The sequence below is a fragment of the Misgurnus anguillicaudatus genome, chromosome 25 (assembly GCF_027580225.2).
Source record: "Misgurnus anguillicaudatus chromosome 25, ASM2758022v2, whole genome shotgun sequence".
Taxonomy (NCBI): domain Eukaryota; kingdom Metazoa; phylum Chordata; class Actinopteri; order Cypriniformes; family Cobitidae; genus Misgurnus; species Misgurnus anguillicaudatus.
The window spans coordinates 26,524,288-26,551,050 of record NC_073361.2 but is presented as its reverse complement, the minus strand read 5'-3'; the positions used below and the strand labels follow the sequence as shown (position 1 = coordinate 26,551,050).

Below are 26,763 nucleotides of genomic sequence, written 5' to 3'. Positions count from 1 at the left end.
TCTTGCATAAAATAGATTCAAGCACTTTCAATGGCCTGTATCTATGCATGTATATTTTCAAAAACTTCCCAGGGCCTTGAATTATTTCCCCCAGATTCACAAACTTTCAAGGATTTCAAGGACCCATAGGAACACTGCAGACAGATACGAGACAACCAATGATTGTGTTGCCTTTTCATATATATTATACACATCCAACCACCAACCCAACTCCACCCATCCACCACACATACACACACAGCATAAATGCCCAGAGTCCATCAGCCAACAGGTGGGACCTGGTGAGGAGTGCAAATACAAGATGCTGTTGAGCTGATTTGAGACCTGTTGTTACATTAGTCTCGCAACCTCTCTGCAAATGACTCCATTCATTTCCTCAGCTGTGGTCCATTACTGCAAACAACAACGCAATCTGTTGTTTCTGCCTTCACTCTACACATTGTAATTTTATCAGCAAATAAACAGTTATCTCCGCTTTGCTCCGGCCACAGAAACGGACGGGCGATTAACCCCTCGATGACCCGCATGTCCACAGTTTGCCATCAGATTCCATCACGCGCAGGTCAAGCATCTTGCGAAAACAACAAACCTCAGAGCACTTAAGGGACATGAGACACATCAGTGCTATTATCCTTACAATAAGAACATTTGCTATAGCCTCATGTGTTTGGTTAGTAGTACAAATACTACTTACTATATCATATACTTCACCGTCATAAAAAATTGTATTACAGTATTCATCCATCAGGTGAAAAGCTGCATGGTATCAGATATCATGAATGCAAGAATCATGGGTCTGGCGGTACCACTTTTAGCATAGCTTAGCACAATCCATTGAATCTGATTAGACCATTAGCATCGTGCTAAATATAACTAAAGAGTTTCAATATTTTTCCTATTTAAAACTTGACTCTTCTGTAGTTACATCGTGTACTAAGACCGATGGAAAATTAAAAGTTGTGATTTTCTGGGCCGATGTGGCTGGGAGCTGTACTCTCATTCTGGCGTAGTGATCGAGGACTTTGCTGATGTGGCGTGGCGGCGGCAGGCGTAGTGATGTTGCGCAGTGCCCGAAAATAGTCCCCTGCAATTGAAAGTAACCAAGGGGACTATTTTTGGCTGCTACGTAATATCATTGCGCCTCTTGCAGCCATGTTACCGCAGCAAAGTACTTTGGTTATTAAGCCAGGATGAGAGTATAGTTCCTAGCCATATCTGCATAGAAAATCGCAACTTTTAATTTTCCGTTGGTCTTAGTACACGATGTAACTACAGAAGAGTCAAGTTTTAAATACCTGTAGGAAAAATATCCAAACTCTTAGATTTTTTAGTGCGATGCTAATGGTCTAATCAGATTCTATGGGTTATGCTAAGCTACGCTAAAAGTGGTTACGGCAGACCCCGAGATCAGCTGAATGGACTCCAAAATGGTAACAATCAAATGTTTAACTGGAAAGCTGGAAATGAGCATATTTTCAAAAAAAGTGGAGTGTCCCTTTAACATTATCAAGGTAATATTATCACAAAATGTTCTTCTTTATATGTAGTTACAGTAGATCACAAAATACTTTCTATTTAGGTTAAATATATTGCAAATGTTCATGCACAAACCCCAAAACCTTTTTATACCTGCCCTTTAGTAAAGTCACAGCAAATCCATCCCTGTTATATGTATCATTTTAATTTCTGACTTTCTTTTAATGACTTTGTTGGTACACTGCTTTATTAGGGTTAGCAGCAGGCACAGGCAATGATTTCTCTGTAGGGTCTCAGCCTCGGTCTATGTGTTTGACAGGAAGGGGGTCTCAATAAGCCCCTCTCAGGATCCCAGCTTGATGTAGTTCAGCTTATGGGACAATGCTAAGTACACCCTCTCTCTCATCCTAACCTCGCTCTTTAACTCTCTACAGTTACTTTGCTGGTGGCAAACTAATTAAGCCGAACAAGCTCACATGGCTGGTGCCTCAGAGGTGAGATTTACGAAATAATCCAGCGCAGAACTACGTTCTCGCTGTGCGGCCCCGGCGAGCAGCGCCGTTAGGTAACGCCACAGGAAGTCCATTGTCCTACCGCCCGCTATAATGCTAATTTATTCGTTATTGTGCTCTGATTACTCATAAACATACTCATATTGAGAGGCTTTTGTATCCAGGGGTGTCACAGCTCACTATTTGTGGAGTGCATGTAAAGCTCTCATCTACATAATTAATCAGCACTCCAAATCCTCCTTTCCCTTTGGGTTTTGTGATCTTAACACGGGACATAATCAGGGCAACATCTGTTTCGGTCTCATCAGTGCGAAAGCAAGTGTTTTCAAACGTGGATGTGTCGAGGAAATGAACCTGGGTGCGTGTTTACGGTTACGAGTCTCTGAATGCTATTATACAGGCATCTTTAGGCAGGGATGAGTTTCCTGTAGTCTGACATGCTATACGTCACTATAAACTGTTATGAACAGCATTTCACTCATTTATCTATAAATATTATGGATGCTGTCGTGTGACGTCACACTGAAGGAATAGTTCCCCAAAATATTTAATGTTGAAGGATTGTCAGGGTCATGCCAATCACCTATGGGCAAACAGAAAGAAAGAAAGAAAGAAAGAAAGAAAAAAGAAAGAAAGAATGAAAAGAATAAAATTGAAAGACAAAGAGAAAGTAAAGAACAGAGAAGAAAAAATAGAGAAAGACCAAGTAAGAAAGAAAGAGAGAAAGAAAGAAGGAAGGCAGACAGGAAGGACAGACAAACAGACAGATAGATAAAAAAGAGGAAAAGGAAGAAAACAAGCAAAAATGAATGAAAGAAAGAAAGAAAGAAAAAATGAAGAAAGGAAGGAAAGAAGGACAAACGGATGGAAGGATGGACAGATAGACAGATCCAAATAAGAATAAGGAAGAGAAAAAAGAGAAAGAAAGCAGGCTAGGAAGAAAATAATCAAGGGCATACAGACAGACAGAAAAAGACAGAAAAGGAAGAAAGAAAGAAAAAAGAAAGAAGGAAGGAAGGAAAGAAGGAAGGAAAGAAGGACGGACGGACAGACAGAAGAGTTATGAAAATGAAAAGAGGAAGAAATAAAAAAAGAAAGGAAGAAAAGAAGGACAGACAGACGGACAGATGGACAAAGCGATAGATTCGAATAACAATAAAAAAGTGAGAAAAGAAAAAGGAAAGAGATAGAAAGCAGGCAAAAAAGAAAGAAGGAAGGAAGGAAGGAAGGACAGACGGACAAATAGACAGATCCAAATAAGAAAATAAAGAAAAAAATAGGGAAGAAAAGGGAAAGAGAAAGAAAGCAAGCAAGGAAGAAAGAAGGAAAGGAAGAAAAATGAAAGGAATGAACCGCGGACGGACAGACAGACAGACAGATACACAGATAATGAGAAAATAAAAGAAAGAAATAATGAAAGAAAGAAAGAAAGAAAGAAAGAAAGAAAGAAAGAAAGAGGAAAAGAAAGAAAGAAAGGAAAGAAGGAAGGAAGGAAGGAAGAAAGAAAAAATAAAGAAAGAAAGAAGAAAAGAAAGAAAGAAAGGAAAGAAGGAAGGAAGAAAGAAAGAAAGAAAGAAAGGACAGATGGATGAACGGACAGATGTACAAATACATAGAAATGAGAGAAGAAAAAGGAAAAATAAAGCAAGAAATAAAGATAGATAGCAAGAGAAAAGAAAGCAAGAAAAGGTAGAAACCAAGAAAAAAGAAAGAAAGAATAGTAAGAAAGAAAGCAAGAAATAAAGATAGATAGCAAGAAAAAAGAAAGCAAGAAAAGTAAGAAAGCAAGAAAAAAGAAAGAACGAAAAGTAAGTAAGAAAGAAAGATAGATAGCAAGAAAGAAAGAAGGAAACAAAGAAGGAATGAAAGATAGACAGATAGCAAAAAAAGCAAAAAAAAAAGAAAGCAAGCAAGCAAGCAGGAAAGAAATCAAGAAAGAAAGCAAGACAGACAAAAAGAAAGAAAGATAGAAAAAAAGATAGATAGATAGCAAGAAAGAAAGGAAGATAGACACAGACAGACAGACAGAAAGCAAACAGCAAGAAGCAAAGAAAGAAAGAGAGAAAGAGAAAGAGAAAGAAAGAGAGAGAGAGAGAGAGATAGAAAGAAAGAAAGAAAGAAAGAAAGAAAGAAAGAAAGAAAGAAAGAAAGAAAGAAAGAAAGAAAGAAAGAAAGAAAGAAAGAGAAAGAATACCTGTAAGTATGTGTACGTCATGAGGCCTGTTTTCCATTATTGACTGCCTCTAAGGTTGTATTGGCCAGAACGGTCACATCGCCCCCAGCAAAACCCCACGGCTCACTGGTCTGCATGCTCATGGGTTCAGCTCTGGAAGCCCCCATCTGCTTAACCTGATGGGAGCCATGGCCTCTATCACTGCAGAGAGAGAATACAACTGATAAAGAAAAGGCTGAAGACATGAGAGGAAAGAGAAAAAGACCTGCAGAACAGAACACGCAAACCAGAAGCAAAGAGAAAAACCTGACGGACTGGAAAACACAGAGAAAATAATATGAAGTCAATGACAAGACAAATGATGAGAGCTTTTTCCCCCACTGGCGTTTCTCTTTCTTTCGGCGAGGTTAATGTAACATCTCCTGATGCATTTCATTCACTGTTAGCAGCAGAAACAGGAAGCTACTCTGTCAAACTGATCTACATTCAGAAATGACCACCCCTCCTCTATCTTGAACATACACCATCCATCTTATAAAGGCACGGCTGGCTTCGTGTGGAGCGTGGCTTACATTTATCAATGAAGAAAACTCTAAATACAGAGCTGCATACAGGTTGCCCAAGATTTATTACACTCTATTAGGATTACTACAGAGAAAGCAGCTCTCTCTCCTTATTTAGCAGAAAAGGTTTCGTTTTTGTAGTGAGGTCATCTGAAAACCATGAATGATGGAATATAACAGTATAGCGTTAAACTCCTCAAAGAGTTCATACTCAACACTTTTGTCACACTCCATTTTTGGTCCACTTAGTCAGGGATCTAAATTCAGCCATGATTTAGTTTTAAACGACTCATTTCCTTCTCCATATCGGTTATTGTAGACCTAAGCTGGTTATTTTTGCTACAATAGCTTTAAAGTCAAGGTGAAACTTAAGAAAGTTATATGTTTCAAGAGAAACTGAATATTTTAGTGAAGGCAAGAAGGCATCCTTTACTTACCCTCAACTTGTTTAATACCTGTATGGGTTTCTTTGTTTTGCTAAACGCAAAGGAAGATATTTGTAATCGAGCAAGAAAAAGGAGCACCATTGACTTCCATATTAGGGTAAAACATCATATGGATGTCAATGGTGCTCAAACAAGGTTTGGTTGCAAACATTCCTCAAAATATCTTCCTTTGTTCAGAACAAAGAAATTCATACAGGTTTGTAACAACTTGACAAATTTTCTTTTTGGGTGAACTATCACTTTAGAGTGGGCTTTAAACAGCGGGGAAAATAAGTATTTGACACATCAGCATTTAATCAGTAAGGTTATTTCTAAGTGGGATATTGACACAAATTTCCACCAGATGTAGCCATCAAGCCAAATATTGAATTCATGCAAAGAAATCAGAACATTTAAGTATACAAGTTGAGTCATAATAAATAAAGTGAAATGACGCAGGGAATAAGTATTGGACACATTAAGGATGAATGGAGAAATGTACCGGGACATTCTGGATAAAAATCTGCTGCCATCTACCAGAAAGCTGAAAATGAAAAGAGGGTGGACATTTCAGAAAGACAATGATCCCAAACACAAACAATGAAATGGTTTAAAAGAAAGAAAATCAAGTTGCTTGAATGGCCCAGTCAATCGCCTGACCTTAATCCCATAGAAAATCTATGGAGAGAACTGGAGATCAAAGTTCATAAAAGAGGCCCAAGGAACCTTCAACATTTAAAGACCATTTGTATGGAAGAATGGACCAGAATCACTCCTGAGCAATGCAGACGACTGTTCTCTCCATACAAGAGGCGTCTAGAAGCTGTGATCACCAACAAAGGCTTTTCTACAAAGTATTAAATAAAGTGTGTTCAATACTTATTCCCTGTGTCATTTCACTTTATTTATTATGACTCAACTTGTATACTTAAATGTTCTGATTTCTTTGTATGAATTCAATATTTGGCTTGATGGCTACATCTGGTGGAAATTTTGAGTTAATAGCCCACTTACTGAAAAAAATGCTAATGTGTCAAATACTTATTTTCCCCGCTGTACGTCTGCATTGATTGTATGGCGTACCCTGCGCAGAAACGTGAACCCTACCCTAGTATACTATGGCGTAGCCTGACATGCACCTCTCCCAAAATATAACAGTGTGTCAATGCTACACAGACTAGCTTTCAGGCTGAAGCTCTACTATTGACGATACAGTTACGTTTTGCGGGTCCATAAGTTTTCCTCTTCTTCTTCTTCTTCATAACCAAGATTTGATTTTCTGGCCAGTGATTCAACAGACAGACAGAAAAGAAGAGATGTTAAGAAGTGAGTTTGTAGGTCAGTTGAGAGACACAGAAGAAGAACAAAAGACTTACTTTTACACTTGACACTCTGCCTGTAATCCTGATAGTCAACAGTTTTTCTGCCTAGTCCTCTCTCCCTCTCTCTCTCTTATTTTTCCCCTTTATCTCTCTCTCTAATATCTGGAGTTCTTCACAATTGCCTAGATCTCTTCAACAGCCTCACTTATCCTATTTCAACACACACACACACACACACACACACACACACAAATGCTTGTTTTTTCTCTCTCCTGTCTTGCTCTGGAGAGGCAGCAGAGTGTGTCAGGCCTCTCATAGCCCTCCGAGATCGTTCTTAAGTAAAGTAGCAACTCTCTCTCTCTCTCGTCTCCACGCGCATACACTCGACCCATGGGCATTCACTTCACTGACAGATGCAAATTGCAAGGGTCCATTAAGCAGAAGAATCCACACTGGATAAAGCAGAGGACAGGGGATTGTGGACCAACACAGTAGGACAGGACATGCGACCAGCTTGTAACTCTGCGCTCCATTAGTATCTCCTGGATGGTATGCTGGTTAGTTTTTGCTATTAGCTATGATTATGTTTTTATACATCATATTAGACATACATTTTGAAATTCTTTCTATATACCTGAAAGCATATTCGATTTTGGACGCAGAACGAGCAGGAATCGAACACTTAATGTTAATCGTTGAGCAGTCGTGTTTATCAGTCAAAATGGCCAAATATCGGCTTAATGGTCCGTAAATAAATAATAAAGAGGGGTATTGATATCATTAATATTAATTGTTATTGATTACTAATTATTGTTATATACCGATTAAAGCAGTGTTTCTCAACCTTTTTGTCTTATGCAACCCGTCGGGTTCAATAATGCTCAAATAACCTTCATCAACATGAATCAGTAATGCGTTCTGCGTAACTCGAGAAGTCTTTTCAAAAGCAAAATAAAAAAGTCGATACTGTGGGTGCAAAACAGACCAACCAAGAACCACATATTTTTTATATATTTATAGATACGTGCAAAAGTCTTAGGCCACCACTACCAGACTTGTTGTTTTAGAAGTTTAAAGGTCCATCCATATTTATTTTTCAATCTATTCTATTAAGATACAAACAGGAAATATGTAAAAATTCAGGACTAAATGTCTTCTTCAGGCATTGTTGGTGTTTTAGTGTGACCTCTCCTGCACTGTAAAAAATACTTTGTTGCCTTAAAATTTTTTGTTACATCAACTCACATTTATAAATCATGTCAACAGAGATGAGTTGTCACAACTTATAAAATATAGTTGAGAAAAGTCAACTTAATTTTATAAGTTATGACAACTCACCTGTAGTTATAACAACTCATCTCTAATCAAGATAAATAATAGTAAGTTGAAATGACTTATAAATCCGAGTTGATTCAACAAAACAATTTAAGGCAGCAAAGTAATTTTTACAGTGTGGCACTAAACACATTTTGAGTGTTTTTGAGCAGAATGAAGTAAAAAGACTAATTTCTTTAAAATTAGGGTTTAATTTTATTTAGGTTTAAGAGATCCTGCAGTTTCCTGCTATTGCTCAAGTGGAAGGGGACTTTGCCCTAAAAACTTGACAGATCAGTTCACATTTTTATACAGTTTTTAATACTATATACACACTTCCTGTATTTTCTGGATGTATTTTTATTAAAGAGACTGAAAAACAATTATATATGATCACTACAACATTGCAAAAACAACAAATCTAATTCTGGCATGGTGGTCTAAGACTTTGTATGCTGTATATAAAATATATATAAAATAGGTTTTCTTGGTTAAACCTATTAGTGACATTTGAACCGAGGCTTCGGAGCTTGTGTCGAGCAAAAAATGGGCATGCCAAATGAAACCTCAATTCAAAGCATTAGTGTTTAACGTAGAAATCATGTGACCAATGACAAAGAAAATGTGTAAAAGAGCAACCCAGTAACTTAGTTTTGGTAAACTATTCCCTGCAAGCGTGTGAAAAAAAGGTTATTGAAATCTGGCTCCCCTTGTGATGTCAAAAGGGGATAATCTGCACTATCCAACCACGACACTGCCATTTAGTGCAGAGATCAGCTCATTTGCATTTAAAAGGACACATCCATAAATGGCACATTTTTGCTCACACCTACAAAGTGGCAAATTTATCATGTTATAATAAATTATCTATAGGGTATTTTGAGCTAAAACTTCACATACGTACTCTGGAGACACCAAAGACATCTTTAAAAACTCTGGGTCCATATTTGTTTTAAAAAGGCAGAAATGTCTGTGCTGTGTCCCTGCAGATGCATATATATATATATTAATATAAAATTGAACATATTGTACTATCTCTTCTAATCTATTGGACACACATAATCCAAAATCTGTTTTAAGTTGCGGTTGATTTGTACATTATAGTGTCAAAGTCAAATGTAAGATCCTGTTTAGCACATACAGTAGTATAGCTCTGAAGAAAGCATCCTGGCTCATTACCACTGATGGAGTGTGATTAATGCAATGCTGATGTTTGAATTCTCGGCCGAACGGGTGGGTGGGGGCGGAGCCCTGGCTGGAGTGACAGGAGCCTTATAAGAAACACTTCATCACAATTCGACCCCTCTCCCCCACAAAGAAAAGATGAAAAAGAAAGAAAAAACAGCCAAGTGTGGCGGGGGATCAAATCATCTGTTAGCTCCAGTGGGCAGGACCACAAAATTACCGGCCAACTTTTCTAGCCGTGTCAGCTGTTCTGGTACCAGCCCTCGACGGTTGTGGCCAGACCAATCTGACGCGACACTTGAGTGGGCAAGTAATTCATATTTCCTAAATGAAAGAACACAGACTACTGAGGAAAAAACACTAACCCTCAGCATTTTCTGTAAAAGTTAGAAAAGGTGCTTACTGGAATCGAATATACAGTAACAGAGTCGGTTCTTCACATTGCAATGTTCGAAATATTACTACAAATAAACAACAATGAAAAACATAAATGGAGATTGACACAGACATGTACTAGAAGACAGACACGTACCATAAACGCAAAACAACCTCATTAAAAATCAAATAACCAGCCAAAAATCTATTTATGAAATTGTGCTAGCTGGCTTACGATCAAGTACAGTATTTTCTATCCCGCTAAGAGGTGATTTGGTGGGCTTTAATTAACCTTGCAGACTAATTGCTAATAATGATAACCTTCTCCTGCGGCGTGGACCTTTCCCGATGTTTAACACATTTCACAGATGCTGTGAGCAGGTCAGTCATTGTAAAACAAGCTCTACTAAACCTTAGGAAACAACCAGAGGTGCTAAAGTCAAGGTGAGGACAAACAACCCCGGTAGACATTACTCAGATAATCTACTGTAGATTGCTGACCAGTGGCGTGCCGTGACTTCTCTTTCGGGGAGGCAGAAATACAAAACTTGTCAAAACATGTATGTAGAACACATATTTTGACATGATGAAACACACAAGTCACCTCGAAAACATATTTTGAATTCCTGCCTCCTTGGAAGAGAAGTCACGGCATGCCGCTGGTGCTGACCATAGACTGTAAAAAATATGGATGACGCAACGTCGCTTCCTTCCATTGTAATAAATTAAAGGCATAGGCGCTGCCATGTTACGTAAAACCGTCAGTTTGGAGCCAGGGCATGCATGCGCACAAGGAATTATCCGTGGAGCCCTGAGGTGGAGCCACGGTATCTAACGCTTGCACGCCCAATTAAATCACGTCTCATTTGACTGGTTTGCTAAAAAAAAGGTAAGTTAAATACAACTCATTTTGTCGGTGTGAAATCGAAAATTAATAGTTATATCGTCAATCTTCCCTCGAATCTCAAAGAGTTTGGTCAGAGAAGCTGTCAATCACAAATGTCAATCATAACGACACGCTCCATTTCTAGAACATCAAATTGCTAAATCAAAGTTAAAATGAAACTAATTACAAAAATGAACAATTGAACATATATCAGAGTGATAACAACTACCTTAAATGACCAAAACCATCTTTCGGAAAATTATTGGAAGTGTAATTAATTTTTTTTATTTTGACCCGAGTCTCGTTCGTTTGCATGGAGAGGGCGGGGTTTATGACTTGTACTGCAGCCAGCCCCCAGGGGCGATCAAAGAGCCAGCAGCTTCCCTTTTCAAGATGAAGTCCATTAACAACAGATTTTTATCTACACTGTAAAAAGTAAAAGTTGAATCACTGTAAAAAATTTGCTGCCTTAAAATTTTTTGTTGAATCAACTCGGATTTACAAGTCATTTCAACTTACTATTATTTATCTTGACTAGAGATGAGTTGTTATAACTACAGGTGAGTTGTTATAACTTATAAAAATAAGATTTCTCAACTATATTTTATAAGTTTTGACAACTCATCTCTGTCGACATGACTTGTAAATCTGAGTAAATTGAACAAAAAAAATTAAGGCAGCATTTTTACAGTGATCTACTTAAAAAATTACTTCAATTGGTAACACTTAATTTTTTTAAAGTTTAATCAATTGAAATTTTCTCACTTTATGTAAACAATTTAAGGTGAAAAAAACTTTTTAAAATTACTTAAACTGGTACCACCTAAAAATGTAAGCTTTTACAACTTACAAATTTCACTTAAAATTAAACAATATGTATTTTTAGGTGCTACCAATCCAAGTAATTTTTTTTAAGTTACAGGGTAATTGTAGCCTGGGAAAACCCAGACAACTTCCGGCAAATTTAGATTTGCTCTGCAAGTAAGTCTGGCAAGAGCCCATTCAAGTCCGTTTCTAATCCGTCGAAATCGAGGCACCAATCAGAAACATTGGGGCGGGCTTTACACGATATCGCAGTGATGGAAAAGCAGATTTTTCACATTACAAAAATGGATGCAGCCGTGGAACATCACTGGTTTGAATCGTGTCTGTTTTAAGCGATTTAAACTTTTCCTTTTTGTTAAAACCCGAGCAAAGAACAACACTCGAAGCCTGCATATCTAAAAAAAAAAGATTTTATCGCTGTCTTACTCCGCATACGTTATCTCCTTTGCTCTAATTGGTTTTAGGTCTATCCCACTGCGCCCAGAGGCATTTGTGCGACGTCCGTTGGTGACGCCCCTTTGGAAATGATTTGTATATGAAGCTTTGCCAGACCATAACTCAGTTACTACTGAGAATGGTCTGGTTTTAACCAGGCTAGGGTAATTGCTAACGAGACGACAACGACAAACTGTAAAAAATACGCAGCATTTTTATCAAATCAACATATATTTTTATTTTACCTTAAACAATTTCAACTTGATTTATGAAGTTATGTCAAATTTACACAAGCAAAAACTTAAAACAGTAGATTGAATTGACTTGCAAAACCAAGTTGATCTAACTTCATACTGCATTTTTACAGTGCATTTTTTAAATTCAAACTAAAAAGTTGGAAAAATGAGGTTCACAAAAGAATTTTATTAATCAAGTTCAATGCATTGTGATGAAGACAAACCAATCTGCTTTAATTATATGTGCTACTGAAAACCAAATGTTGAGTTTTTGGTTGCTGTGCTGTTACTGCAGTAATATCAGTGAGTAAACTCGTAGCGTGGGCGGGATGAAACTCATTACTGTGATTTCATGTCACCACCAGTCAGCCCTGGACACTACGGTTTCTCTATGACATTACACCTTGTTTTTTTAATGCAACTCTAATTGAAAATCATAGCAGGTCTGCCCTTTAGCAACCCGATCTAATTAGTGAACTTCTAAATCACTTCGAAAAAAAGTTTGAGTTCTGTCATAAAGATGTTGCCTACTACAGCCATACAGACATAACTACAAGGACTGCTAATTACAGATATCAAATAATTAAATTGTAATTATATTATAAATCAACTGTTAAACGAGTTAATTTAGCTATACTGGGATCTGACCATGCTTATAAGTACTAAAGACTAGTACAAGTATTTAAAGTATTTATAAAATGAATGTGAATTTTAGTTTATCAACAAAATCGCAATACAGTCTGTAAGAAAAGAAGAAAAGTAATTAACGGACGAAACAGCTGTGCATTTCGTACACCGCTATCGGTCACAGTTCAGGAACTTGGCGACCAGATAATTATAGAGTTGAAATGAAGACGCCGACTCTCATGCTGGTAGCTCTCAGTCTAAAGGACACGCGGTCTCTCCTTTCACCTGGTAATCATGTCACTAAGACCATCCAGGAATAATTTCAAGGTGTAACCGTGCAGTAATAGCTTGCGCTCGCTCCTGCGGGGCTGAGCTCAATGCTAATCCGTTTTTTAGAAGATTTCCATTTAGTACGAGCAGAAAACTCATTCAAGGCCATTCATCACCACAGTGCCATCAGCAAAGACAAACAAATACATGCTAAACGACTTCACAAACACACGCGAGTATAAAACAGCCTGCGCTTGCCGTTTTGTATATGTGGAGGACTGACAGGAAACAACACAAAAAGCTCTATACTTGACACTAGTAAAACATAAAAGTAAATTATAGTGAAGGTGCTGAATGCTTATGTTGTGGTCCAATGGACTGGTTCATTATCTTTTTAACCCCAAAGGATGATGTAACATTTTTTAATGCCGTTCTATCAAACATAATGGGCTTATTCATAAAACACAAACTTAAAGAATTATAACCATGGCAATTAAAGGCGGGGTGCGTGATTTTTGAAAAACACTTTGGAAAAGGGAGTCGAGCCGACTACCAAAACACACTTGTAGCCAATCAGCAGTAAGGGGTGTGTCTATTAACCAACATCGTTTCCTGGGTTGCGTATGTGTGGGGCGGGTCTATCAAAAGAAGGTCCAGATTCTATTGGGGTAGGGGTGTGTTTGTTTAGGTGATTTCAAATGTCAACATTGGCTTTCGGAGATCATGCACCCCACCTTTAAGGTGGCATGCATTAATGGGTAAGACATATAACTATAATAAGTTAACATTTACATTAGATATTCAAATTTATTTCATTATGCAATCACAAAATAAAGAAACAGTTACATTTCATATAACATCCTACACTCTAAAAAAACAAACGGTGCTATATAGCACCAAAACTGTTGATTTGAATCGTAACCATAGAAGAACCATTTTTAGTGCCATATAGCACCGGTGAAGCACCTGTGTAGCACCTGTGTAGAAGGGGCCATATAGCACCACTAAAGCACCACATATGGTTCTACAAAGCACTATATGGTTCTACACAGGTGCTTCACTGGTGCTTCATCGGTGCTATATGGCACTAAAAACGGTTCTTCTATGATTACGAGCAAAGAACCACTTTTGGTGCTATATAGCACCGTTTGTTTTTAGAGTATATATTGTATTGTTACTACACTTCTTTATAGGGAATGTGAGAGGTATAGTAGGAGAGAAAATGATGGGACTGGATTGGCAGAAGACTTGGATTCTTGTTCAAATTCACCCATCTTCACTTCACTACTTATTTAGGATCACTGCAAGAGAGCTAAGCTAACTTAAGCTAAATCAAATGAATAAATCCATGAAACAACATAGACAACATGGGCCTCATTTATTAGAATATGGCAGCCATTCAGAGCACTGCTGGGTTTATTTGAACCAGACGCGAATTCAACCAACCCACAAAATCTAATAAAATATTGAACAATATATTGAAATATTGCAAAAGTGCATATCTTAAAATGCATAACTGAATATTTTGCAATAACTTAATGTTTATATTACATTATTACTTAAACCATGTACGTGATCCTATATAAAAAAAAACAGTCATAAGTCGCATGGGTATATTTGTAGCAAAAGCCAACAATACATTGTATGGGACAACATTATCACTTTTTTGCCAAAAAATCATTAGGGTATTAAGTAAAGATATTTCGTAAATTGCCTACTGTAAATATACAAAACATTTTTTTTATCATTAGTAATATGTGTTGCTAAGGACATCATTTGGACAACTTTAAAGGTTTTTCTTCCCATTATTCCAATTTTTTGATTCCAGATTTTCAAATAGTTGTATCTCGGCCACATATTGTCCTATTCTAACATACCATACATCAATGGAAAGCTTTACATTCAGTATATGATGCACACATCATTCACATTTACTCAAAAGAACTGCACCAACTGAGCTATCGCACCAGAGTTCATTTACAAGTCGAAATGAAATTGAAATTAAAAACTGTCATTTGTTTTGAAAAATGTAGCTTTTTTACAAATAGCTTATCTGCGAGCTTCATTATTTAAAAAAAAAATTCATGTGGCCTCGTAATCTTTAATCAAAAACGCAAATCTCCCCTCGAAATGATCTCTCCTTACTTCCGGTCATATGGTATGGCAGGAGGGCGGGGTCCGGGAAAGATTGAAGCAATTAACAATATGACCCAACTTCAAACGATCCAATAAGTTCCCAATGGACAAATTCATTTCAGAAGCCATTAACTTGGATATACGTCATGGGGAACACAAGACAAACGCAACTTTCGTTTCATGACGACTTTAACTCTTTTCCCGCCATTGACATGTTAACTCGTCAAATATGAGAAAACGCTTCCCTGCCAATAGCGAGTATTTACGGCTTTCTGCAATATCGTTATTAGCTTATAAAACCCGGAAGTATCCCCCTAGGGCAAACAGCTATATGTCCATGTAAGTTTTGAGGATCGCTCTGCATCTGATCTCTATCAAAACAAAAGTCCAAACAAAAATGGAATGATCTCAGCTTTTTGCTCAAAATTTTGTGTTTTTGAAGAGGTGTATTTGAGAGGTGATAAATGAGAACTCATGAAGGTAGGATGAAACTTTTTTTTTTAAACATAGGCTCTGTTCTTTCATTTGATATATTGTATGTTTATACATTTAAAAAAGAATATTTTCTTGAAGGCATTACACTTTTGTGAAAATCATGAAAAATGCTGGCACTGGCTGGCAACTTTTTTTAAAAACACTGGCCGGGAAAGAGGTAATATAACTAAACATGTCAAGTATAAACCCTTATTTTCTCTGTCTTGACATATATCCGAATGAAATGGGTTCTGAAATGAGGAACAAAAGGAATTTGTCCGTCGAGATTAAATTGGTTTGTTGAAAGTTGGGTCAGGATGCAATTTGCTAATTGGTGGGATCTTTTAATGGGCCTGCCCTCCTGCCATTCCCTGTAAATGGAAGTAAAGAGAGATCATTTCGAAGAGATTACATTTTTTTATTAAAGATTATGATGGCACATGATTTTTTTATAAAATAATCAAGCTCACAGGTATGTCATTTGTAAAAAAAAATACCGCAATATTCCAAAAAAATAGTTTAATTACAATTTCACTGTGATTTTAAAAGAAAGACTAAAAACTAAATAACCTTTGCCATGACAAAAACGTACTGTGAAACCAAAGGTTCTTCAGGTTGTTAAGGTTTTTTTTATGAATACAATTCCATACAGCTAAAATGGTTCTTTAATGCCCAACTTTATTTTTAAAATGTAAACACTGCAGTATTTTCAGTAAAAATATCTAAACATTCTTAAATGAAGATGCTTTTTCTTTATGAGCAAAACGACACAAGAAGGTAAGTCTAGTTTTTAGACCAAAAATATCAAATTTAAGTGATTTTATGCATAAAACTAGCAAAAAAAAGTATGCCAATGGGGTAAGCAAAAAATCTTGAACATTTTTCTAAAACACTAAATTCAAGAAAAATTCAAGAAAAATTTGCATACCCCATTGGCAGATTTTGTTGCTTGTTTTATGCACAAAATCACTTAAATTTGATATTTTTGTTCTAAAAACTAGACTTATTTTCTTGGGTCGTACTTAGTATTTTTGCCTTGTTTTCGGTACAAATATCAAAAAATTCTTAAATCAAGATGCATTTTCTTGATGAGCAAAATGACTTAAGAAAATAAGTCTAGTTTTTAGACAAAAAAATACAATTAAGTGAATTTATGCTTAAAACAAGCAAAAACATCTGCCAATCTTGAAATAAGTTAACTTTTTTCTTAAACACTTAATTCAAGAAAATTTTTCTCACCCCATTGGCACATTTATTTATTTTTTTGCTTGCTTTAAGCACAATTTCACTTAAATTGTATATTTGTTATCAATTGGGTCATTTTGCTAATCAAGAAAATACATCTTGATTTAGGAATTCTTAGATATTTCTACACTGTAAAAAATACTTTGCTGCCTTAAAAAATTTTGTTGAATCAACTTGGATTTACAAGTCATTTCAACTTACTATAATGACTTGACTAGAGATGAGTTGTTATAACTACAGGTGAGTTGTTATAACTAATAAAATTAAGTTGACTTTTCTCAACTATATTTTATAAGTTGTGACAACTCATCTCTGTTGACATGACTTGTAAATCTGAGTTGATTTACCAAAAAAATGTTAAGGCAGCAAAGCATTTTTTACAGTGCACTGTAAAAAATACTTTGCTGCCTTAAAAATTTTTGTTGAATCAACTGTGATTTACAAGTCATTTCAACTTACTATTGTTTATCTTGACTAGAGATGAGTTGTTGTAACTAAAGGTGAGTTGTTATAACTTAAAAAATTAAGTTGACTTTTTTCAACTATATTTTATAAGTTGTGACAACTCATCTCTGTTGACATGACTTGTAAATCTGAGTTGATTTAACAAAAAATTTTAAGGCAGCAAAGTATTTTTTACAGTGTGGTGTTGGCAAGAAAAAAACAATATGAGACTTTAATCTTTATTGCCATCTTCATTCTATGCACAGTGTTGATTTTAAACTTTTCAATGGTACCCAAATTAAAATTCCAAACTCTACCAGAACATTAAACACTAATTCATTTCAATTTCCTCAATAACAAAAAATACAATTTCAGCGTTTACTCTCCCTATCCAGCACCACATACAGCATGCTTAAACTGCTGTCTTGTTTCTGTTAACATCAGTGAAAATTATTGAGCAAATTCAGGTCTGCATTTTTACTATTGCACAGCGCATGCTTCTGGTCTCAGAACTAAACTTAAAAGTGCAAAGTTAAGGCGCATAACAACAATTACTGTAGCGAAGGTCAAATCTTTTATCTGGCCACAAGATAATGAACCTCATTTTAAAACCTTGTAAAAAACATAAATTGCGGCTCAGCTTGGAAGAAAGCACTTCAAAAGTTTACAGATTTTCTCTCGGAGACTACAGAAAAACAACAAAGAAAAAAATGGGTGAATCATGACTTCACCTGAAAGAAACCCGCAGGCCTACAGTGTGGGCCGCACGACTAATGTAAGTTAGTCATGTGGTGACAATATTATTTTCTTGCTACTATTGTACGTTCCTATAAATTGTCTCAGTTCACGTCAATGCACATCCGAACGATCTGTTCTTATTATGCACGCCTACAAGAGTCTTAATGATGGTGGCCGTATCTTCAGTGGAGAGTGTAAACAGATGTGAACAATTACAGTACTTTACCGTACTTCATCCTAATGTGCTGTACTTTGTCCAAGCCCTGTCTCAATATCATAACGACGAAACAAATAACTTCCCACAGTACATCTGACGCACATTTTTCACAGCTTTGTCTAAATTGGGCTGATCATGACACGTTTAGCCGGCTGGCATCATTACCAGAAGCGGGAAGCGGGTATATAGCTCACTAGAGAGCTCTGTGTGTTAGTAGAACAATTGACAGTAATCTCCCCCTGAAAGCAAAGGCAAGTCTGCAATAAATGAGAGTGGAAAGGCTTAGTAGAGGTGTCAGTGGTCTGGAGAGAGAGGACAGCCTCACAGAGCTCTTCATAAAGCTCGACTTCACACCAAATATTAATAAGCTTCACTCTGATGCCTGATGTTGACTCTCTCACTCTCACGTCCTATCTTTCTGCGAGTTTCTCGGCTTTCTTGATTTTCTCAGACTTGTTTTACTGTTTTTTTCTTTCCAAGCCGTTTGGGAACTAAACATTGAAAGTAAACTTAACTAGAGGTTCCAATTAGAACTTCCAAACAAATTTTTAAAAAGCCACCAAATTAACTTTTATTCACCAACTATTCATATGAATCATCTCTTTACTGTGGTGCTCTAATAAACATGCAATGATCTGAATAACTTATAATGTATAATCAATAAGAAGTTAAAGCAACACTATGTAGTTTTTTTACCTTTAAATAATGACTCTAAAATTATTTCAGTGATAAAACAACTTTTAACTGGACAAATTGTACTGTTGCTGCAACCTGAGCAGCCTCCTAGCTGCTACAAGCACACTCTGAAAATGGCGGTGGAGGGTAGAGCACACAGCCCCGCCCCTCCCCCTGCCTGCAGAAGAGTGTCTGATACCAGGCACTGTTGCGCTTTTCAACCACTTGGGGGAGCTAAGTCATTTTTACATGGAAACTACATAGTGTTGCTTTAAGGAATTAAAATTATTCTTTTAATATGGTTTTCTTGCTGAATCTTCGGTGCTACAAAAACCTCCTAAACCTTTATTATTGTATGTGCACTTATTTATTTTACTTTACATTTATATTAAATTTATGCATTTGGCAGACACTTTTATCCATGGGCTTCTTTTGGGATATATATTTTATCAGTATGTGTGTTACCTGAGATCCCATGAACTTTACATTGGTAACACAATGCTCTACCAACTGAACTACAGGAACACAATACTCTATAGGGACACTCCACTTTTTTCTAAAAAATATGCTCATTTTCAAGCTCCCTTAGAGTTAAACATTTGATTCTTACCGTTTTGGAATCCATTCAGCTGATCTCTAGGTCTGACGCTAGCACTTTTAGCATAGCTTAGCATAATCCATTGAATCTGATTAGACCATTAGCATCGAGCAAAAAAAATAACCAAAAAGTTTTGATATTGTTCCTATTTAAAACTTGACTCTTCTGTAGTTACATCGTGTACTAAGACCGTTGGAAAATTAAAAGTTGCGATTTTCTAGGCAGATATGGTTAGGAACTAAACTCTCATTCTGGCGTAATAATCAAGGACTTTGCTACCATAACATGGCTGAAGGAGGCGCAATGATATTACGCACTGCCCGAAAATAGTCGCCTTCGTAACTTTTAATGGCAGGGGACTATTTTCGGGCAGTGTGTAATATCATTGCGCCTCCTTCAGCCATGTTGCTGCGTGTTACAGCTGCAAAGTCCTTAATTATTACGCCAGATTGAGAGTATAGTTCCTAGCCATATCTGCCTTGAAAATCGCAACTTTTAATTTTCGTCGGTCTTAGCACACGATGTGTAACTACAGAAGAGTCTTAAATAGTTTTAAATAGGAAAAATATCGGAACTCTTTTTTTTTTTAGTGCGATGCTAATGGTCTAATCAGAATCAATGGATTATGCTAAGCTATACTAAAAGTGGTAGCGCCAGACCCGGAGATCAGCTGAATGGATTCCAAAACGGTAAGAATCAAATGTTTAACTCTAGGGGAGCTGGAAAATGAGCATATTTTTTTTAAAAAGGGGAATGTCCTTTTAAGTCGCACAGGTATATTTGTAGCAATAGCCAAAAGTACATTATACGAGTCAAAATTATCGATTTTAATTCCAAAATCATTAGGATATTAAGTAAAAATCATGTTCCACTAAGATATTTTGTAAATTTTCCTACTGTAAATATATTTTAAAAAGTATTGATCATTAGTAATATGTGTTGTTAAGGACTTCATTTGGACAACTTTAAAGGCGATTTTCCAGTGCACTTATGTATTGCTGTTCTTGAGTTGCTATAATTGCTTCAATTGTTTACCTCATTTGCAAGTCCCTCTGGACAAAATCGTCTGCTAAATGACTAAATGTAAATGTTAATATTTAAAAAAATTTTGCACCATTAGATTCCAGATTTCAAATAGTTATAAATAGTATCAAATAGTATCAGTATCTCGGACGAATTTTGTCCTGTCCTCCCTGCTGAAAAAAACAGCATCAAACCAGCATGGAAATTATTATGGTCTATGCTGGTTTAGCTGGTGGTCACCAGCATACCAGCACCAAAACACAACATATGCTGGTCTTGCTGGTATGACCAGCATGGGATGCTGGTGTGACCAGCTTGGGATGCTGGTGCTAATGCTGGTTTGGTGCTGGTTTAGCTGGTGCTAATGCTGGTGCTGGTTTTGTGCTGGTTAGCTGGTAGCAACCCAGCACCAAAACACAACATATGCTGGTCTTGCTGGTATGCTGTTTTTTTCAGCAGGGCTAACAAACCACACACCAGTGGAAAGCTTATTAAACTTTTAGATGATGTATAACTTGCATCATCGTTTACTTTGGGGTTTGTACCTTTTTCATATCTTTAACATGTACTAATACACACTTACACATCAAAAGAAAATGTAAATACGTCAATCGGACAATAGGCGATATTTAAGGTGAAATTGCATATTCCATGAGAAAAACAATCTAAGGCAATGAACAGCTGGACAAAGAAGCATTGATGAAAACTTTTTATAAAATACTTTTAACATAGCTCCCATTTCTTTCTCACATCCTCTTCCTCGTCCATCTCATTTCTCACCTCTTCAGGTACCGCCGTATGTTGGTGAAGCCCTTCCTGAAGACCACACGCGGGGAAGAAGTGACACAGTCGAAGGCCACGTCTCCAGCTCCCAAAATGATAACTGTGCCATGGAGCTACGGCAGCTTTGAGCGACACCCGCACATCCCTGAAAGCCAAAGGAGACGAGAAGAGAAATAAGATGAATCTTGGCTGCAGAATTGTTCTCACTTAACAGCTCAGCAGATACTTGTACTCAAATCGCTGTAAAATTGCATCTCGAAAACTTGCGACACAGCACGTCACCATCAAATTATTCTGCTTCCACGTTTTACCCTGTCATTTTTTTTATATTTTATCGTTTTCAGAAATATCCTTGCATCAATGATTTCATACTCCCCACCTTTCACTGTGTTGCTTTTATATTTTAGATCTGATATGGGTGACTGCATTTATATTGAAACACTGTGATTTCAGCATTTGATAATACATGCTACTGAATATATCAGCATGGGATCAGTTTAGCTTCACTGGGGTTTAAAATCATCTTTAAAACTACATGAAATTATATTGACCATTTACTTACTTAATAAATGTTAAACTTTAAAGGTGCAGTGTGTAACTTTTAGAAGGATCTCTTGACAGAAATGCAATATAATATACATAACTATATTATCAAAGACCTTACATAATGATCTTTATACATAATGATTTTTTATTATGTTTTAATCTACATACATACATCTCTGCTCCCCCTTACATTGAAGTCACCAGCTTGTTTCTTGTTTAGAAAAGGAGGGGTGAGCTGTAAATTGAGCTGCTGGCTGCAATCTCTTTGTAAAACTTTGCCCCAATATTCAGTTTTAATGTGAGTTTTAAAAACATGATTTTCTGGAATCCGTGCGTGCATTCACACACTTCCCATAAAGATCCTGTAAAGACACATTATGTAGTAATCGTGCACTTTTGGATTTTGTTCTGCAGCATCTAAGGCTACGTTTACACTGAAACGATCTGAAGAGAAAACGCAAAATTGGCGTTGCGTTATCACTTTTTATTCCGCGTTTATAAGAGCGTTTTGAAAGTGAAATCTGCGTGCATATGGTGACGCAAAAGTGTGTGATATGTAGTATGCACTCCAGGCGGCTAGGTGGCAATGTAAAGCACTGACAACCAACAACACCAAGTCTGCGTCCAAAGCCGTCTGGTTTGCCTCGACAAATTGGCGCATAAACAATTTGAAAGGGGTAATTAATGCGCCTTCTCTGATCAGTAATACTAGCTGTGAATGTTTTGTACAACTGCTGGAAAGACTCTTGTATATTTATCGGAGCTGCTGTGGCAACTTGAAGGTCCGATGTATGGAAATAATCCGACATGTTTGTTGTTATTTTCCTGAACTGGCGCATGTCTGTGACAACCGTGGACGCGACGAGAGCCACCACAAGCAGACTTTTGCGTTTTTACCTTTTATACGGGAATGCGACGGTAGATCGTTTTTAAGATTTCCTCTTTGGAGGGTGGTTTCACTTTTTTTGCATTTTTAAGCACCAAAAACACTGTCGCCGTGTAAACGAAAGGCACATCCGATAAAATATTTTTACATTTTTACCCTCAAGCGCCCTTAGGTTCCAAGACGTCTTTGCGTTCACAAAGAAGGCACTAGAGCTGTGTATTGTCAAGAATTATTCCCTATTTTGAGAATATCATAATATATAATTTTAGAAAAACTGTCATTGAGAACACACCACCATATGCAATACTTAGTACATACTGTCACTGTTTAAAGAGCACCTATTTCATTGCTAAAAACAATGTTATTTTGTGTATTTGGTATAATACACTATGTTTGCATGGTTTATGGTTCAAAAAACACATTATTTTCAACACTGTACATTATTGTTGCTCCATATTGCTATTGTGCCCTTCGATTGGCCAGACGTTGTGATTGGCCTAAATACTTCTGACGTCAGCCGGAAAAGTGATGCTCCTTACCATGTTTTAAAGATTAGCTCCCAATGCAATACTGACAGGATTTAATATCGTGTTTACTACCTTATCAATATGAGCCACATTTTTGTTAGAAATCTTTTGTAGAAATTACAAACAATAACTGTACTCTGCACTGCACAAAACTCGTGTTTAGTCAGTAGTGAATTCTTTAAATATGAAAACATAGACTACTTACAGGCTGTGAGTCAGGAATTACGATAATGACCATCGTGTCCACGTCAAGAGGCCCAGGAAGTAAAGTAAAGCAATAAGCTGTTATAAAATGCACTGTAACCCCACTGCTTTGCGGGGCTTATTGCTTTTATAAAACGGTTACTTCATATTCATAACGTTAGCGGGATTTCATAAAATAAAACACAAATAAGTTGTAATTATATTAGTACAAATATTACTCTTCCGCCAAACAAAGTAGTTCCTCAGAATCAAGTGGGGCTGCAACAGAGCGCAGTTCCCAACCAACAGACGCAGCAAAAACACAATGAAAATATGATTTAAGACTGTGGTGTTTATTTTTATCAACATTCATCTAAAATATACATTAACATTTATATCGTGCAACTGTTGAAGTGATGATCAAATATGCTTGGAAGCATGCTTAACGTTAACTCTTTCCCTGTCAGCGGTTTTCTTTTTTAAGTTAAGTTTTAATGCCTTACAGAAAAATTATCTTCTTTAAATAAACAAATTGTGTCATCATTTACTTTAGGATTGTACCTTTTGCATATCTTTTGCATACATGTACTAATACACACTTACACACCAAAGTAAATATTAAATTGTGAATCGGATAATTTGTGCTCTTTAAGTTCAGAGATAATATACTCAAAGATAATCGTATAGCCCAACAAAATATCACAATACTCTCATGTATCGATATTAACTTACAATTTCCAGGTATCAATGCGCAGTGTAAAGAAGGGTTTTACAGTAACACACAGCCTACGAGAGCAGCAACTGAATTATAATCAAAGGTTCAACCGGTTCAATCATATTGTGTAAAATCTATTTTTCTTCAAGTAATGCAGTTCATTAGCCTAACCGTTGAAGAATGTTGGTTTCCAAGCAGCATAGCAACTTAATAAATTAATACAGAAAGTGAGAAAGTCTCAGGTGTGCGTTCTGCATTTTATAACAGCTTCGAACGCAGCTCATTCTCAGAACTCAAGTCAAAAATCTGTTTTAAAATGCAACCATTAAAGCCAGAGTTAGTCTGAAGGTGTGCGGCATTATGATGAATTACCTCAAATGCTTATAAAGAGCTCCTGTTTCATTCCAACAATTCTTGGCCAACTGCCTTAATGCGGTAACTTACAGTAAGAGGCAGAGCTTTACATTAGACTGGATTGCATTCATTTTGTAAGATTTGAAGTCCTAAAAATTTCCATTTTCATTTGATTCTGATTCCAATATCATGAACCTATCTCCTTTAATCTAGATCGAACGGAAACAAAAACATCTCATCTTCCTTTTTGTTCTTTTCGATCATTCAGAAATACCTGCAGAAAGAGCACTTACTGTACATCTGGCACCACAAACCATGCCATGCACCACTTCTGTCTAAAACACCCCCCTCCTCCCTTCTGGCAATAAATAAGTATAATAAAACACAAGACCTAACAGGATTAGCTCCAGAAAATAACAGCAAAAGCAAAATATGATGCCAAATGTGACCACGCCTGTGAAAGCCAGCAGTTTACATCCTTCAAAATGTAAAGAAGAACATTGTGTGAAAATATAATCTTGATATCTTTAATATAGATTGAGTAAAGTCATATCAAAGTTTGAAATTAATGTAAAGTCAATGATTGAAATTAAACGTTGATCCGCACAGACATGGTGACTTGCAGTATTTGGAATGAAAGTCGTGTGAGATGTTTTTTGCTCATTGTTTATACTTAAAACACACTGCCAATAGTTCAGTGGTGTTTTTATAGTATATAAAATGGTACCGGATGGTAATACTATGGTATTTTTATAAATGCACTTCTGGTTTATTGGCTTTCACAAGAAGAGGGAGAAAGTCCTTTGATGTGAAAAACCTTAGCTATCGAAAAGTTTGTGTCTGTTAGCTTGAGGCAGACCTGTCAACGTCAGACAAATAAAGTTAAGATATAAGAACAATATTTATTTTCCCTTTTTTTTTTAAATAAACTATATCTAATCTATCAAACCAAAATAAAATGTCCTGTTATTTGCTCATTCTCACATTATGTTAAACTTGTATTATATTTTTCTGTGGAACATAAAAGGAAAAAATATTCACAATATTTTTTATTCAAGTCCCTGACTTCCATTCAATTATGAACAAAGCCTTCAATATCTATTATTAAATTGCTTTACTTTGAAAATGCTTGTACATATTTTAAAATGTATGCTTTTCTTTAATATGCATAGGGCAGCAAGGGCATCTATCATATTTTTTTAAAAGATATTCATGAGAGAGAGACAAAGAGAAAAAGAGAGAGATGAAATCTCACATTAACAGATACACATTTCAATTTCTATTTCTTCCTGAAATTGACTCCTTCTGGCCTCTAATGCCTATTGTGGATCATATGTTTCATGTGTTTGCCACTGTTGAACATCATTAATATCATTACACATAATCACACATAATGTAATCTCGGTGGTTTCAGAGGAAGCGATGTTTTAGCATAAGCTTCGGGCCTTTCAATGTCCCAGAATCTACAATTATCCTTTTCAGCCCAATTTTAACCATAATTACCATTTATCTCAAGAAAAACAATGACAAAGCCACTTCGGAAGATCTCAATGTTCGACACGTAATATCTAAATAGGAATACAGAGGCGAGATGCACTTTGTCAGGGTTAAAATGCCACAAAACCGCTTCCTATCCGAGGCGAAATGCTATCTTAATATGATAAAAACTGTTTGGCAGAGATCTGAGCATTTGTGAGAACCTGTAACGCGAGAACTTCGCGAGATCCATTGTGACTGAGAGGGAAAGCAGAAGACATTCGTAATGAGACACTAAGTGATTGAGAGATGGAACACTGGGCCATTTCTGTCAGAACCAATCAGCTCTCACCGTACGATGCTCAAAATGTGATTTCAAGGAAATGCTCTGGGTATTTTGTGCATTGTAACATGCATCTACGCTGAATTCAAACCAGAGTTATACTAAATGCATGGATCCTTTTACACTAGTAGCATGTGAAAATCAGGGCTTTACTTTTACTTAAAATATGAACTAAATTAAATTGATGATATGGTACATATATGGGTATATAAAAATGTGCTGAGAATTCAAACACATCATGGCACAGGCATTAGAAAATGGCTTTAAATCAATGTTATATTACACTTATGGCATATTTAATTTGGTGCCCTATGTTCCCATGCAGTATGTAACTGAATGCTGCTTCATAGCTACGAGCATCATGTGTCAGCGTATTTTATTTTTGTAAAATGTCCCACGTATATAGCTATAAACTAAAATTTGTAAGATTTGCACAATCTGCTACATTCTGCAGGTAAATTTAAAGTCTGAAGTATAGTTCGCTTTTTACAGTACATGCACAGTCTTGTAAAGCACAGTTTATTTTATATATATACACATACACAGACGTTCGACGCGTGCACATTGCAGCAAAATGCAATGCATCTCCTGGCCTACATACTACATTCTCTGTACATGCATGCTAGCCTAGGTGCCAGCTGAACTTAGCCCCGCCCACAACATTTGAGGTCGGGAAGTTCGGTCTGGTGTCGCTCCATTGTGGCGCAACTATGCTCGAACCAAAGCTGGTCGAACCAATCAAATTGTCATGTAGGGCTTTATACGATGATCAACAG

General features: G+C 36.5%; 1 protein-coding gene across 8 annotated transcripts in view; it reads right to left on the bottom strand.

Moving 5' to 3' along the window:
* The window catches only part of LOC129426138 (dihydropyrimidine dehydrogenase [NADP(+)]), a 235,502-nt gene that overhangs the window by 128,836 nt on the left and 79,903 nt on the right, over positions 1-26,763 (bottom strand). For 7 of the 8 annotated variants that reach the window (XM_073864234.1, XM_073864235.1, XM_073864230.1 and 4 more), the window contains exons 3-4: positions 20,955-21,102; positions 4,183-4,362 (exon numbers count right to left, since the gene is read on the bottom strand). The gene's annotated coding sequence lies outside the window, so the exon portion shown is untranslated. The remainder of the gene's footprint in view (positions 1-4,182; positions 4,363-20,954; positions 21,103-26,763) is intronic. The other variant, XM_073864233.1, reaches the window with a different exon arrangement.